The sequence below is a fragment of the Puntigrus tetrazona genome, chromosome 12 (assembly GCF_018831695.1).
Source record: "Puntigrus tetrazona isolate hp1 chromosome 12, ASM1883169v1, whole genome shotgun sequence".
NCBI classification, from domain to species: domain Eukaryota; kingdom Metazoa; phylum Chordata; class Actinopteri; order Cypriniformes; family Cyprinidae; genus Puntigrus; species Puntigrus tetrazona.
In genome coordinates, this window is record NC_056710.1 from 4023550 (window position 1) to 4036672 (window position 13123).

The following is a 13123-nucleotide window of genomic DNA, read 5'->3' on the forward strand; positions in this document are numbered from 1 at the left end:
GTAGGGTCTGTCACAGCATCACTGAGTGCAATACACAGCCTTGCCCGGCTCAAACCATTGCTACGCGCGGTGGGATTCGAACCACGCCCCTGAGAGACTGGAGCCTAAATCCAGCGCCTTAGACCACCTCGGCACGCTACCCCACAAGAGCAAGCACCCACAGGGTGCTTTTCCAGGCGCCTCTCACTCTCGGCTCTGGCCCATGCCGGGCGTGAGTTTTGAAAAAAACACAGATGCACTACTTGGCGGTGGGATTGAACCACGCCCGAAGAGACTGGAGCCTTAATCCAGCGCCAGACTAACATTTCGGCCACGCTACCCCCATAAAGCCGACTACAATGGGCTGATTTTTCGCATCTAGTTCACGGAGTGCAGATAGTTTTTGTTCAAATGCACCTGGATGTGTGTCAGAGCCTGACACAAAGAGCCTTCCAAGAGCCTGCTCTGGCACGCACCGAAGAGACTGGACCCGCCTTAATCCAGTGTCTTTGGGTGGAGTGCTCCCACTGGTAGAGAGCGCTGGAGGTGAGGAAAGGAGACATCTGGCAGGGTCTTTGGGTAGGTGCTCCACTGGTAGAGGCGCTGGAGGTAGAGGATGAGACATCTGGTATGTCCCTGGCGGTCGTGGAAAGCCAAGTCTTTTTCCCTCTCGCATGTGGAGTGCAGATCTTAACCTGATCAAACACACCTGAATGGGCTAATCAAGACCTTAGGGTCTGTCCACAAAAGGCAGTCAGCTGTGTTGCCCTGAAACTCAAAATTGTTTGTTTTCAACCAAAACTTTGAGTGACTAGCCTTGGCTATTTCCATTTTTTGGACGATTTTTGGGCTATTGTTTTTATTGCCTTTATCTATCAGCTTTTGCAGTGAAGAAAAATTGATGTTCCAGGTTCAACAGGGTGCCTCTGTTGGAAAGGAGCAGGCTAAGGAAAGCAGCAAAGCGGCAGACTTTGTTCAGGCACAGCAACCACAAAGCCACAACCCGCTCTGGCATGCCCCGTAGAGACCGGAGCCTTGGCGCTTTACGCCGGCTTGGCCACGCTTCCCAGTGGGTGAGTGCTACACACTCCAACATTTTCAAGAAGTTCACATATCACGACTTGCCTCAAGCACACCTCTTGGTTTTACTTGTTTAAGAAGTAAAAACTGCCGGCAGATCGGATCAAAAGGACACTTAACGCGGTTCGTAGGGTCTGTCACAGCATCACTGAGTGCACATGCAGCCTTGCTTGGCTAAACAATTGCTACAGCAGCGGTGGGATTGAACTTACGCCCCTGAGAGACTGGAGCCTAAATCAAGCGCCTTAGACCACTCGACCCCGCTACCCCGCGCAACTGCCAACCGTGGCGCTTTTTCACCTTTCCTCCTCTCACGGCTCAACCATAAGTCTTCAAAAAACACAGAGGCCTTTTCAGGTGGGATCGAACCCACGCCCGAAGACCTGGAGCCTTAATCCCAGCGCCTTGGAGCCCGCTCGGCCACGCTACCCCCACAAAGCCGACATATACGCCAGGCTGTTGCATTTTTCGCATCTAATTGCCCAGTGCAGATAGTTTTGTTCAAATGCACCTGGATGTGTCAAAGAGCCTGACACAAGAGCCTTCCAGAGCCTGCTCTGCGTACACGCACCGAAGAGACTGGACCCCTTAATCCAGTGTCTTTGGGTGGGTGCTCCACTGTGGGAGAGCGCTGGAAGTAGAGGTAAAGACATCTGGCAGGGTCTTTGGGTAGGTGCTCCACTGGTAGAGCGCTGGAGGTAGAGGATGAGACATCTGGTATGTGTCCCTGGCGATGGGTGGAAGCCAAAGTCTTTTTCCCTCTCTACGCATGTGGAGTGCAGATCTTAACCTGATCAAACACACCTGATGAGCCTAATCAAGACCTTAGGTCTGTCCACAAAAGGCATTTTAGCTGTATTGCCCTGAAACTCAAAATTGTTTGTTTTCAGCCAAAAACTTTGAGTGACTGGCCTTAGCTGAGTTCCATTTTTGGGACGATTGATTGTTGCCTTTAGCTATTGTTTTTATTTCCCATTATTTTTTCAGCTTTTTGCAGTGTAAAATTGATGTTCCGAGGTTCAACAGGGTGCCTCTGTTGGAAAGAGCAGGCTAAGAAACAAAAGCGGCAGACTTTGTTCAGGAACAGCAACCACAGAGCCACAACCCACTCTGGCATGCCCCGTAGAAACCCCCGGAGCATAGCGCTCCGCTACCGGCAGCCCACGCTTCCCAGTGGGTGGGTGCTGCACACTCCAACATTTTTGGAGTTCACATGTGCGACCTTGCCTCAAGCACACCTCTTGCGGTTTTACTTGTTTAAAGTAAAAAATGCCAGCAGATCGGATCAAGGACACTTTACTTAGCGGTTTCGTAGGGTCTGTCACAGCATCACTGATTGCACATCTGCAGCCTTGCTTGGCTAAACCATTTGCTGGCAGCGGTGGGATTAGAACCACGTCCCTGAGAGACTGGAGCCTAAATCCAGTGACTTAGAACCCTCCTGACACGCTACCCCACGCAACTGCCCACCATGGGCGCTAAGGCGCACTCTCACTCTGCGGCTTTCGGCCATAAGTCTTGAAAAAAAAAAAAAACACAGACGCACTGCTTGGCGGTGGGATTCAGTCCACGCCCGAAGAGGCTAAGGCCTTAATCCAGCGCCTTAGACCCTTTCAGACACACTACCCCATAAAGCCCGACTTACGCCGGGCAGATTTTTACGCGCATCTAGTTCTGCCAGTGCAGATGATTTTTGTCCAATGCACCTGGATGTGTGTCAAGAGCAGCACTTCAAGAGCCTTCCAAGAAACCTGCTCTAGCACGCGCCCGAAGAGACTGGACCAGCAATCCAGTGTCTTTGGGTGGAGTGCTCCACTGGTAAGGCGCTGGAGGTAGAGGAAAGACATCTGGCAGGGTCTTTGAGTAGGTGCTCCACTGAGTAGAGGCGCTGGAGGTAGAGGATGAGACATCTGACATGTCCCTGGCAGTCGTGGAAAGCCAGAGTCTCTTTCCACTCTCGCATGTGGAGTGCAGATCTTAACCTGATCAAAACACACCTGAATGGAGCTAATCAAGACCTTGGGGTCCCATCACAAAAGGCAGTCCAGCTGTGGTGCCCACAAACTCAAAATTGTTTGTTTTCAACCAAAACTTTGGGTGACTGGCCTTAGCTGTTTCCATTTTTGGGACGATTTATTGCCTTTAGCCTTGTTTTTTTATTCAGGGTGCACTGTTGGAAAGGAGCAGGCTAAGGAAAGCAAAAGCGAGACTTTGTTCAGGCACAGCAACCACAGAGCCACAACGCTCTGGCCACTTGCATGGAAACGGAGCCTTAGCGCTTTACATCGCTCAGCCACGCTTCCCCAGTGGGTAGGTGCTACACACTCCAACATTTTCGGAAGTTCACATATGCGACCTTGCCTCAAAGCACACCTCTTGGTTTTACTTGTTTAAGTAAAAAATGCCGACAGATCGGATCAAGGACACTTTAGCAGCGGTTTCGTAGGGTCTGTCACAACATCACTGAGTGCACATGCAGCCTTGCTTGGCTAAACCATTGCTGGCAGCGGTGGGATTCGAACCACGCCCCTGAGAGACTGGAGCCTAAATCCAGCGCCTTAGACCACTCGGCCACGCTACCCAACTGCCCACCGTGGGCGCTTTTTGCACTCTCACTCTCGGCTCGGCCATAGAGTCTTGAAAAAAAAAACACAGATGCACTGGCAGCGGTGGGATTCGAACCACGCCCGAAGAGACTGGAGCCTTAATCCAGCGCCTTAGACCGCTCGGCCCGCGCTACCCACAAAGCCGACTTACTTGGGCTGATTTTTTCGCATCTATTTACAGTGCAGATAGTTTTTGTTCAAATGCACCTGGATGTGTGTCAAGAGCCTGACACAAGAGAGCCTTTCAGAGCCTGCTCTGGCACGCACCCGAAGAGACTGGACCCTTAATCCAGTGTCTTTGGGTAGGTGCTCCACTGAGTAGAGGCGCTGGAGGTAGAGAAAGACATCTGGCAGGGTCTTTGGGTAGGTGCTCCACTGGTAGAGGCGCTGGAGGTAGAGGATGAGACATCTGGTATGTCCCTGGCGGTGAGTGAAAGCCAAGTCTTTTTCCTCTCGCATGTGGAGTGCAGATCTTAACCTGATCAAACACACCTGAATGGGCTAATCAAGACCTTAGGGTCTGTCCACAAAAGGCAGTCAGCTGTGTTGCCCTGAAACTCAAAATTGTTTGTTTTCAACCAAAAACTTTGAGTGACTGGCCTTGCAGCTGTTTCCATTTTTGGGACGATTTATTGCCTTTAGCTATTGTTTTTTTTTTTATTTTTTCAGCTTTTGCAGTGCCTCTGTTGAGTTCAAAGAGCAGGCTAAGGAAAGCAAAAGCGGCAGACTTTGTTCAGGCACAGCAACCACAAGAGCCACAACCCGCTCTGGCATGCCCCGTAGAAACCAGACCTTAGCGCTTTACATCAGCTTAGCCACGCTTCCCAGTGGGTAGGTGCTACACACTCCAACATTTTCGGAAGTTCACATATGCGACCTTGCCTCAAGCACACCTCTTGGTTTTACTTGTTTAAAGTAAAAACTGCGGCAGAATCGGATCAAGGACACTTTACTTAGCGGTTTCGTAGGGTCTGTCACAACATCACTGAGTGCACATGCAGCCTTGCTTGGCTAAACCATTGCTGGCAGCGGTGGGATTCGAACCACGCCCCTGAGAGACTGGAGCCTAAATCCAGCGCCTTAGACCACTCGGCCACGCTACCCCACACAACTGCCACACGTGGCGCTTTTTACACTCTCACTCTCGGCTCGGCCATAAAGTCTTGAAAAAACACAGATGCACTGGCAGCGGTGGGATTGAACCACGCCCGAAGAGACTGGAGCCTTAATCCAGCGCCTTAACCGCTCGACCACGCTACCCCACAAAGCCGACTTACTTGGGCTGATTTTTTCGCATCTAGTTACGGAGTGCAGATAGTTTTTGTTCAAATGCACCTGGATGTGTGTCAAGAGCCTGACACAGAGCCTTCCAAGAGCCTGCTCTGTACGCACCCGAAGAGACTGGACCCTTAATCCAGTGTCTTTGGGTAGGTGCTCCACTGGTAGAGCGCTGGAGGTAGAGAAAAAGACATCTGGCAGGGTCTTTGGGTAGGTGCTCCACTGGTAGAGGCGCTGGAGGTAGAGGATGAGACATCTGGTATGTCCCTGGCGGTCGTGGAAAGCCAAGTCTTTTCCCTCTACGCATGTGGAGTGCAGATCTTAACCTGATCAAACACACCTGAATGGGCTAATCAAGACCTTAGGGTCTGTCCACAAAAGGCAGTCAGCTGTGTTGCCTGAAACTCAAAATTGTTTGTTTTCAACCAAAAACTTTCAGTGACTAGCGCAGCTGTTTCCATTTTTGGGGCGATTTATTGCCTTTAGCTATTGTTTTTATTCCAGTTATTTTTTTCAGCTTTGCAGTGGGGCCAAATGTTCCCAGGTTCAACTGGGTGCCTCTGTTGGAAAGAGAGGCAGACTAAAGAAGAAAGCAAAAGCGGCAGACTTTGTTCAGGCACAGCAGCAGCAGCCACAAGAGCCACAACCCGCTCTGGCATGCCCCCGTGGGAAAGCAGAGCCTTAGCGCTTTACGCCGGCTTGGCCACGGCTTCCAGTGGGTAGGTGCTACCTCCAACATTTCGAAGTTCACATATGCGACCTTACCTCAAGCACACCTCTTGGTTTTACTTGTTTAAGTAAAAAATGCGGCAGATCGGATCAAGGACACTTTAACGCGGTTTAGTAGGGTCTGTCACAACATCACTGAGTGCACATGCAGCCTTGTAGCTAAACCATTGCTGGCAGCGGTGAGATTCGAACCACGCCCCTGAGAGACTGGAGCCTAAATCCAGCGCCTTAGACCACTCGTACGCTACCCACGCAACTGCCCACGTGGGCGCTTTGCACTCTCACTCTCGGCTCGGCCATAGAGTCTTGAAAAAACACAGGCGCACTGCAGCGGTGGGATTGAACCACGCCCCGAAGAGACTGGAGCCTTAATCCAGCGCCTTAGACCGCTCGGCCACGCTACCCCACAAACCAACTTACTTGGGCTGATTTTTTCGCATCTAGTTACGGAGTGCAGATAGTTTTTGTTCAAATGCACCTGGATGTGTGTCAAGAGCCTGACACAAGAGCCTTCCAGAGCCTGCTCTGCACGCGCCGAAGAGACTGGACCCTTAATCCAGTGTCTTTGGGTAGGTGCTCCACTGGTAGAGCGCTGGAGTAGAGGAGAAAAGACATCTGGCAGGGTCTTTGGGTAGGTGCTCCACTGGTAGAGGCGCTGGAGGTAGAGGATGAGACATCTGGTATGTCCCTGGCGGTTAGGTGAAAGCCAAGTCTTTTCCCTCTCGCATGTGGAGTGCAGATCTTAACCTGATCAAACACACCTGAATGGGCTAATCAAGACCTTAGGGTCTGTCCACAAAAGGCAGTCAGCTGTGTTGCCCTGAAACTCAAAATTGTTTGTTTTCAACCAAAAACTTTCAGTGACTGGCCTTGGCTGTTTCCATTTTTGGGACGATTGCCTTTAGCTATTGTTTTTATTCCAGTTATTTTTCAGCTTTTGCAGTGAAAAATTTTTCCGGGTTCAACAGGGTGCCTCTGTTGGAAGGAGCAGGCTAAGGAAAGCAAAAGCGGCAGACTTTGTTCAGGCACAGCAACCACAAGAGCCACAACCCCGCTCTGGCATGCCCCGTAGAAACGGAGCCTTAGCGCTTTACATCGGCAGCCACGCTTCCCAGTGGGTAGGTGCTACACACTCCAACATTTCGGAAGTTCACATATGCGACCTTGCCTCAAGCACACCTCTTGGTTTTACTTGTTTAAAGTAAAAAATGCCGGCAGATCGGATCAAGGACACTTTACTTAGCGGTTTCGTAGGGTCTGTCACAGCATCACTGAGTGCACATGCAGCCTTGCTTGGCTAAACCATTGCTGGCAGCGGTGGGATTGAACCACGCCCCTGAGAGACTGGAGCCTAAATCCAGCGCCTTAGACCACTCGGCCACGCTACCCCCGCAACTGCCCACCGTGGGCGCTTTTTGCACTCTCTCTCGGCTCGGCCATAGAGTCTTGAAAAAAAAACACAGATGCACTGGCAGCGGTGGGATTGAACCCACGCCCCGAAGAGACTGGAGCCTTAATCCAGCGCCTTAGACCGCTCGACCACGCTACCCCCACAAAGCTGACTTGCCCGGGCTGATTTTTCGCATCTAGTTTACAGTGCAGATAGTTTTTGTTCAAATGCACCTGGATGTGTGTCAGAGCCTGACACAAGAGCCTTCCAAGAGCCTGCTCTGTACGCACCCGAAGAGACTGGACCCTTAATCCAGTGTCTTTGGGTAGGTGCTCCACTGGTAGAGCGCTGGAGGTAGAGGAAAGACATCTGGCAGGGTCTTTGGGTAGGTGTTCCACTGGTAGAGGCGCTGGAGGTAGGGGATGAGACATCTGGTATGTCCCTGGCGGTCGTGGAAAGCCAAGTCTTTTCCCCCTCTCGCATGTGGAGTGCAGATCTTAACCTGATCAAACACACCTGAATGGGCTAATCAAGACCTTAGGGTCTGTCCACAAAAGGCAGTCAGCTGTGTTGCCCTGAAACTCAAAATTGTTTGTTTTCAACCAAAAACTTTCAGTGACTGGCCTTAGCTGTTTCCATTTTTGGGACGATTTATTGCCTTTAGCTATTGTTTTTTTATTCCAGTTATTCAGCTTTTGCATGTTCGGTTCAACTGGGTGCCTCTGTTGGAAAGAGCAGGCTAAGGAAAGCAAAGCGGCAGACTTTGTTCAGGCACAGCAACCACAAGAGCCACAACCCGCTCTGGCATGCCCCGTAGAAACCCGGAGCCTTAGCGCTTTACATCGGCAGCCCACGCTTCCCAGTGGGTAGGTGCTACACACTCCAACATTTTCGGAAGTTCACATATCACGACCTTGCCTCAAGCACACCTCTTGGTTTTACTTGTTTAAAGTAAAAACTGCCCGGCAGATCGGATCAAGGACACCTTAGCAGCGGTTTACGTAGGGTCTGTCACAACATCACTGAGTGCACATGCAGCCTTGCTTGGCTAAACCATTGCTGGCAGCGTGGGATTGAACCACGCCCCTGAGGACTGGAGCCTAAATCCAGCGCCTTAGACCACTCGGCCCGCTACCCCACCCAACTGCCCACCGTGGGCGCTTTTTCTCACTCTCGGCTCGGCCATAGAGTCTTGAAAAAAACACAGACGCACACTGGCGATTGAACCACGCCCCGAAGAGACTGGAGCCTTAATCCAGCGCCTTAGACCGCTCGGCCACGCTACCCCCACAAAGCCGACTTACTTGGGCTGATTTTTCGCATCTCTAATTCTGGAGTGCAGATGGTTTTTGTTCAAATGCACCTGGATGTGTGTCAAGAGCCTGACACAGAGCAGCCTGAAACCTGCTCTGGCACGCACCAGAAGAGACTGGACCCTTAATCCCGTGTCTTTGGGTGATCTCCTGTAGTGAGCGCGCTGGAGGAGGTAGAGAAAGAGGCACTCCTGGCAGGGGTCTTTGGATAGGTGCTCACACTGAGTAGAGGCGCTGGAGGTAGAGGATGAGACATCTGGTGTGTCACAGGCGGTCGTGGAAAAGCCAAGTCTTTCCACTACTTGCATGTGGAGTGCAGATCTTAACCTGATCAGCCTTACACCTGAATGGAAGGCCTAATCAAGACCTTAGGGTCTGTCCACAAAAACGATCAGCTGCGTTGCCATGAAACTCAAATTGTTTGTTTTCAACCAAAAACTTTTGAGTATTTAGCCTTAGCTGTTTCCATTTTTGGGAATGATTGTGCCTTTAGCTATTGTTTTTATTCAGGGTGCCATCATTGCAGTGAAAAATTGATGTTCCCAGGTTCAACAGGGTGCCTCTGTTGGACAGCAACCACAAAAGAAACAACCAGGCTCTGGCATGCCAAAGCCATAACCGGCTCTGGCATGCCCCGGCGTAGAAACCGGAGCCTTAGCGCTTTAGCGGCAGCCCACGCTTCCCAGGTGGGTAGGTGCTACACACTCCAACATTTTGGAGAAGTTCACATATGCGACCTTGCCTCAAGCACACCTCTTGGTTTACTTGTTTAAAGTCAAAAACTGCCGACAGATCGGATCAAGGACACTTGTGCAGTTTCGTAGGGTCTGTCACAGCATCACTGAGTGCACATGCAGCCTTGCTTGGCTAAACCATTGCTGGCAGCGGTGGGATTCGAACCCACGCCCCTGAGAGACTGGAGCCTAAATCCAGCGCCTTAGACCACTCGGCCACGCTACCCCACGCAACTGCCCACCGTGGCGCACACACTCTCACTCTCGGCTCGGCCATAGAGTCTTGAAAAAAAACACAGATGCACTGGCAGCGGTGGGATTCGAACCACGCCCGAAGAGACTGGAGCCTTAATCCAGCGCCTTGAACCGCTCGGCCGACGCTACCCCACAAAGCCGACTTACTTGGGCTGATTTTTTTCGCATCTAGTTCACAGTGCAGATAGTTTTGTTCAAATGCACCTGGATGTGTGTCAAGAGCCTGACTGACAAGAGAGCCTTCCAAGAGCCTGCTCTGCACGCACCGAAGAGACTGGACCCTTAATCCAGTGTCTTTGGTGGAGTGCTCCACTGGTAGAGGCGCTGGAGGTAGAGGAAAAGACATCTGGCAGGGTCTTTGGGTAGGTGCTCCACTGGTAGAGGCGCTGGAGGTAGAGGATGAGACATCTGGTATGTCCCTGGCGGTGCGTGGAAAGCCAAGTCTTTTTCCCTCTCGCATGTGGAGTGCAGATCTTAACCTGATCAAACACACCTGAATGAGGCTAATCAAGACCTTAGGGTCTGTCCACAAAGGCATTTAGCTGTGTTGCCCTGAAACTCAAAATTGTTTGTTTTCAACCAAAAACTTTGGTGACTGGCCTTCAGCTGGTTCCATTTTTGGGACGATTTATTGCCTTTAGCTAGCTATTGTTATTTTTCAGCTTTTTTTGATTCCAGGGTGCCTCTGTTGGAAAGGAGCAGGCTAAGAAAGCAAAAGCGGCAGACTTTGTTCAGGCACAGCAACCACAGAGCCACAACCCGCTCTGGCATGCCCCGTAGAAACCGGGCCTTAGCGCTTTACGCCGGCAGCCACGCTTCCCAGTGGGTAGGTGCTACACACTCCAACATTTTCGGAAGTTCACATATGCGACCTTGCCTCAAGCACACCTCTTGGTTTTACTTGTTTAAAGTAAAAAATGCTGACAGATCGGATCAAGGACACTTTACTTGCAGTTTCGTAGGGTCTGTCACAACATCACTGAGTGCACATGCAGCCTTGCTTGGCTAAACCATCGCTGGCAGCGGTGGGATTGAACCCGCCCCTGAGAGACTGGAGCCTAAATCCAGCGCCTTAGACCACTCGGCCCACGCTACCCCACGCAACTGCCCACCGTGGGCGCTTTTTGCCTCTCACTCTCGGCTCGGCCATGAAGTCTTGAAAAACACAGGATGCACTGGCAGCGGTGGGATTTGAACCACGCCCGAAGAGACTGGAGCCTTAATCCAGCGCCTTGAACCATTTCATACCACGCTACCCCACAAAGCCGACTTATGTGGGCTGATTTTTCGCATCTGATTCACAGTGCAGATAGTTTTTGTTCAAATGCACCTGGATGTGTGTCAGAGCCTGACACAGAGCCTTCCAGAGCCTTTTCTGGCACGCACCGAAGAGACTGGACCCTTAATCCAGTGTCTTTGGGTAGGTGCTCCACTGAGTAGAGGCGCTGGAGGTAGAGGAAAAGACATCTGGCAGGAGGTCTTTGGTAGGTGCTCCACTGGTAGGCGCTGGAGGTAGAGGGATGAGGACATCTGGTATGTCACCAGCGGTCGTGGAAAGCCAAGTCTTTTCCCTCTCGCATGTGGGTGCAGATCTTAACCTGATCAAACACACCTGAATAAACTAATCAAGACCTTGGGGTCTGTCCACAAGAGAGCATTTTGCTGTGTTGCCCTGAAACTCAAAATTGTTTGTTTTCAACCAAAACTTTGGGTGACTTTGGCGCAGCTGATTTCCATTTTTGGGACGATTGTACCTTTAGCTATTGTTTTTATTCCAAGTGCCTCTGTTGAAAGAGGCAGGCTAAGAAAGCAAAGCAGCAGACTTTGTTCAGGCACAGCAACCACAAGAGCCACAGCCCGGCTCTGGCATGCCTGTAGAAACGGGCCTTGGCTTTACGCCGCTTAGCCCGCACTTCCCAGTGGAGTAGGTGCTACACATAGCATTTCAGAAGTTCATATCACGACCGCACCTCAAGCACACCTCTTGGTTTTACTTGTTTAGTAAATACGACGAATCGGATCAAAGGACACTTTACTTGCGGTTCGTGGGGTCTGTCACAACATCACTGAGTGCACTGCTACAGCCTTGCTTGGCTAAAGCCATCGCTCAGCAGCCGGTGGGATTGAACACGCCCCCAGAGGAACTGGAGCCTAAATCCAGCGCCTTAGACCACTTTCGACCCCACGCTACCCACACACAACTGCCACCCACACGTGGCGCGTTTTTACACACTCTCCTCTCGGCTTTCGGCCATAAGAGTCTTGAAAAAAAACACGAACAGACTGGCAGCGGTGGGATTGAACCACGCCCCGAATAGACTGGAGCCTTAATCCAGCGCCTTGAACCATTTAAACCCGCGCGCTACCCCACAAAGCCAGACTTACTTGGGCTGATTTTTCGCATCTGAGTTCACAGTGCAGATAGTTTTTGTTCAAATGCACCTGGATGTGTGTCAGAGCCTGACACAAGAGCCTTCCAAAACCTGCTCTGTACGCTTTTAGAACTGGACCCATAATCCAGTGTCTTTGGGTAGGTGCTCCACTGGTAGTGCGCTGGAGGTAGAAGGAAAAAGACATCTGGCAGGGTCTTTGGAAGTGCGGTGTTCCACTGGTAAGAGCGCTGGGAGGTAGAGGATGAGACATCTGGTATGTCCCTGGCCCGATTAGTGGAAAGCCAGAGTCTTTTTCCCTCTCGTATGTGGAGTGCAGATCTTAACCTGATCAAACACACACTGAATGAGCTAATCAAGACCTTAGGGTCTGTCCACAAAAACCAGTCAACTGTGTTTGCCTGAAACTCAAAATTGTTTTGTTTTCAACCAAAAACTTTATAGTGACTAGCCTTGGCTGTTTCCATTTTTGAGACGATTTATTGCCTTTAGCTATTGTTTTTATTCCAGTTATTTTTCAGCTTTTGCAGTGAAAAATTGATGTTCCCAGTTCAACAGAGTTGCCTCTGTTGGAAGAGCAGGCTAAGGAAAACAAAAGCGGCAGACTTTGTTCAGGCACAGCAACCACAAGAGCCACAACCCGGCTCTGGCATGCCCCGTAGAAACCGGAGCCTTGTGCTTCGCCATGCGTGGCACGCTTCTACAGTGGAGTAAGGTGCTACACACTCCCAACATTTTCGGAAGTTCACATATCGCGACCTTACCTGCAAGCACACCTCTTGGTTTTACTTGTTTAAAGTAAACTTTACTTGACAGATCGGAACAAGGACATTGCTACTTAGCGGTTCGTATTGAGGTCTGTCACAACATCACTGAGTGCATGCAGCGCCTGCTTGGCTAAACCATTGCTGGCGGTGGGATTCGAACCTGCACGCCCCTGAGAGACTGGAACCTAAATCCAGCGCATGTGAAACCACTACGACACGCTTCTTACACAACTGCCCACCGTGAGGCGGCTTTGCACTCTCACTCTCGGCTCGGCCATAAGTCTTGAAAAAGCTTTCCACAGAGCGCACTGGCAGCCCGGTGGGATTGAACCACGCCCGAAGAGAGACTGGGCCTTAATCAGCGCCTTGGAACCGCTTCTGACCACGCTACCCCACAAAGCCCGACTTATGGGCTGATTTTTTTCGCATCAATTTAGAGTGCAGATGATTTTTGTTCAAATGCACCTGGATGTGTGTCAAGAGGCCTGACACAGAGCCTTCAGAGCCTGCTCTGTACGCACCCGAAGAGACTGGCCCTTAATCCAGTGTCACGGATGGAGTGCTCCACTGGTAGAGCGCTGGAGTAGAGAAAAGACATCTGG

General features: G+C 51.0%; 3 non-coding genes across 3 annotated transcripts; all 3 read right to left on the reverse strand.

Moving 5' to 3' along the window:
• Positions 1-3560: 3560 nt before the first annotated feature.
• Positions 3561-3640, reverse strand: trnal-uag. The gene has a single exon. It is a non-coding gene; the product is annotated as a tRNA-Leu (tRNA).
• Positions 3641-4688: 1048 nt separating this feature from the next.
• On the reverse strand, positions 4689-4768 carry trnal-uag. Its single transcript has one exon. It is a non-coding gene; the product is annotated as a tRNA-Leu (tRNA).
• A 4486-nt stretch (positions 4769-9254) lies between these two features.
• trnal-uag lies at positions 9255-9335 on the reverse strand. The gene has a single exon. It is a non-coding gene; the product is annotated as a tRNA-Leu (tRNA).
• Between the last annotated feature and the right edge of the window lie 3788 nt (positions 9336-13123).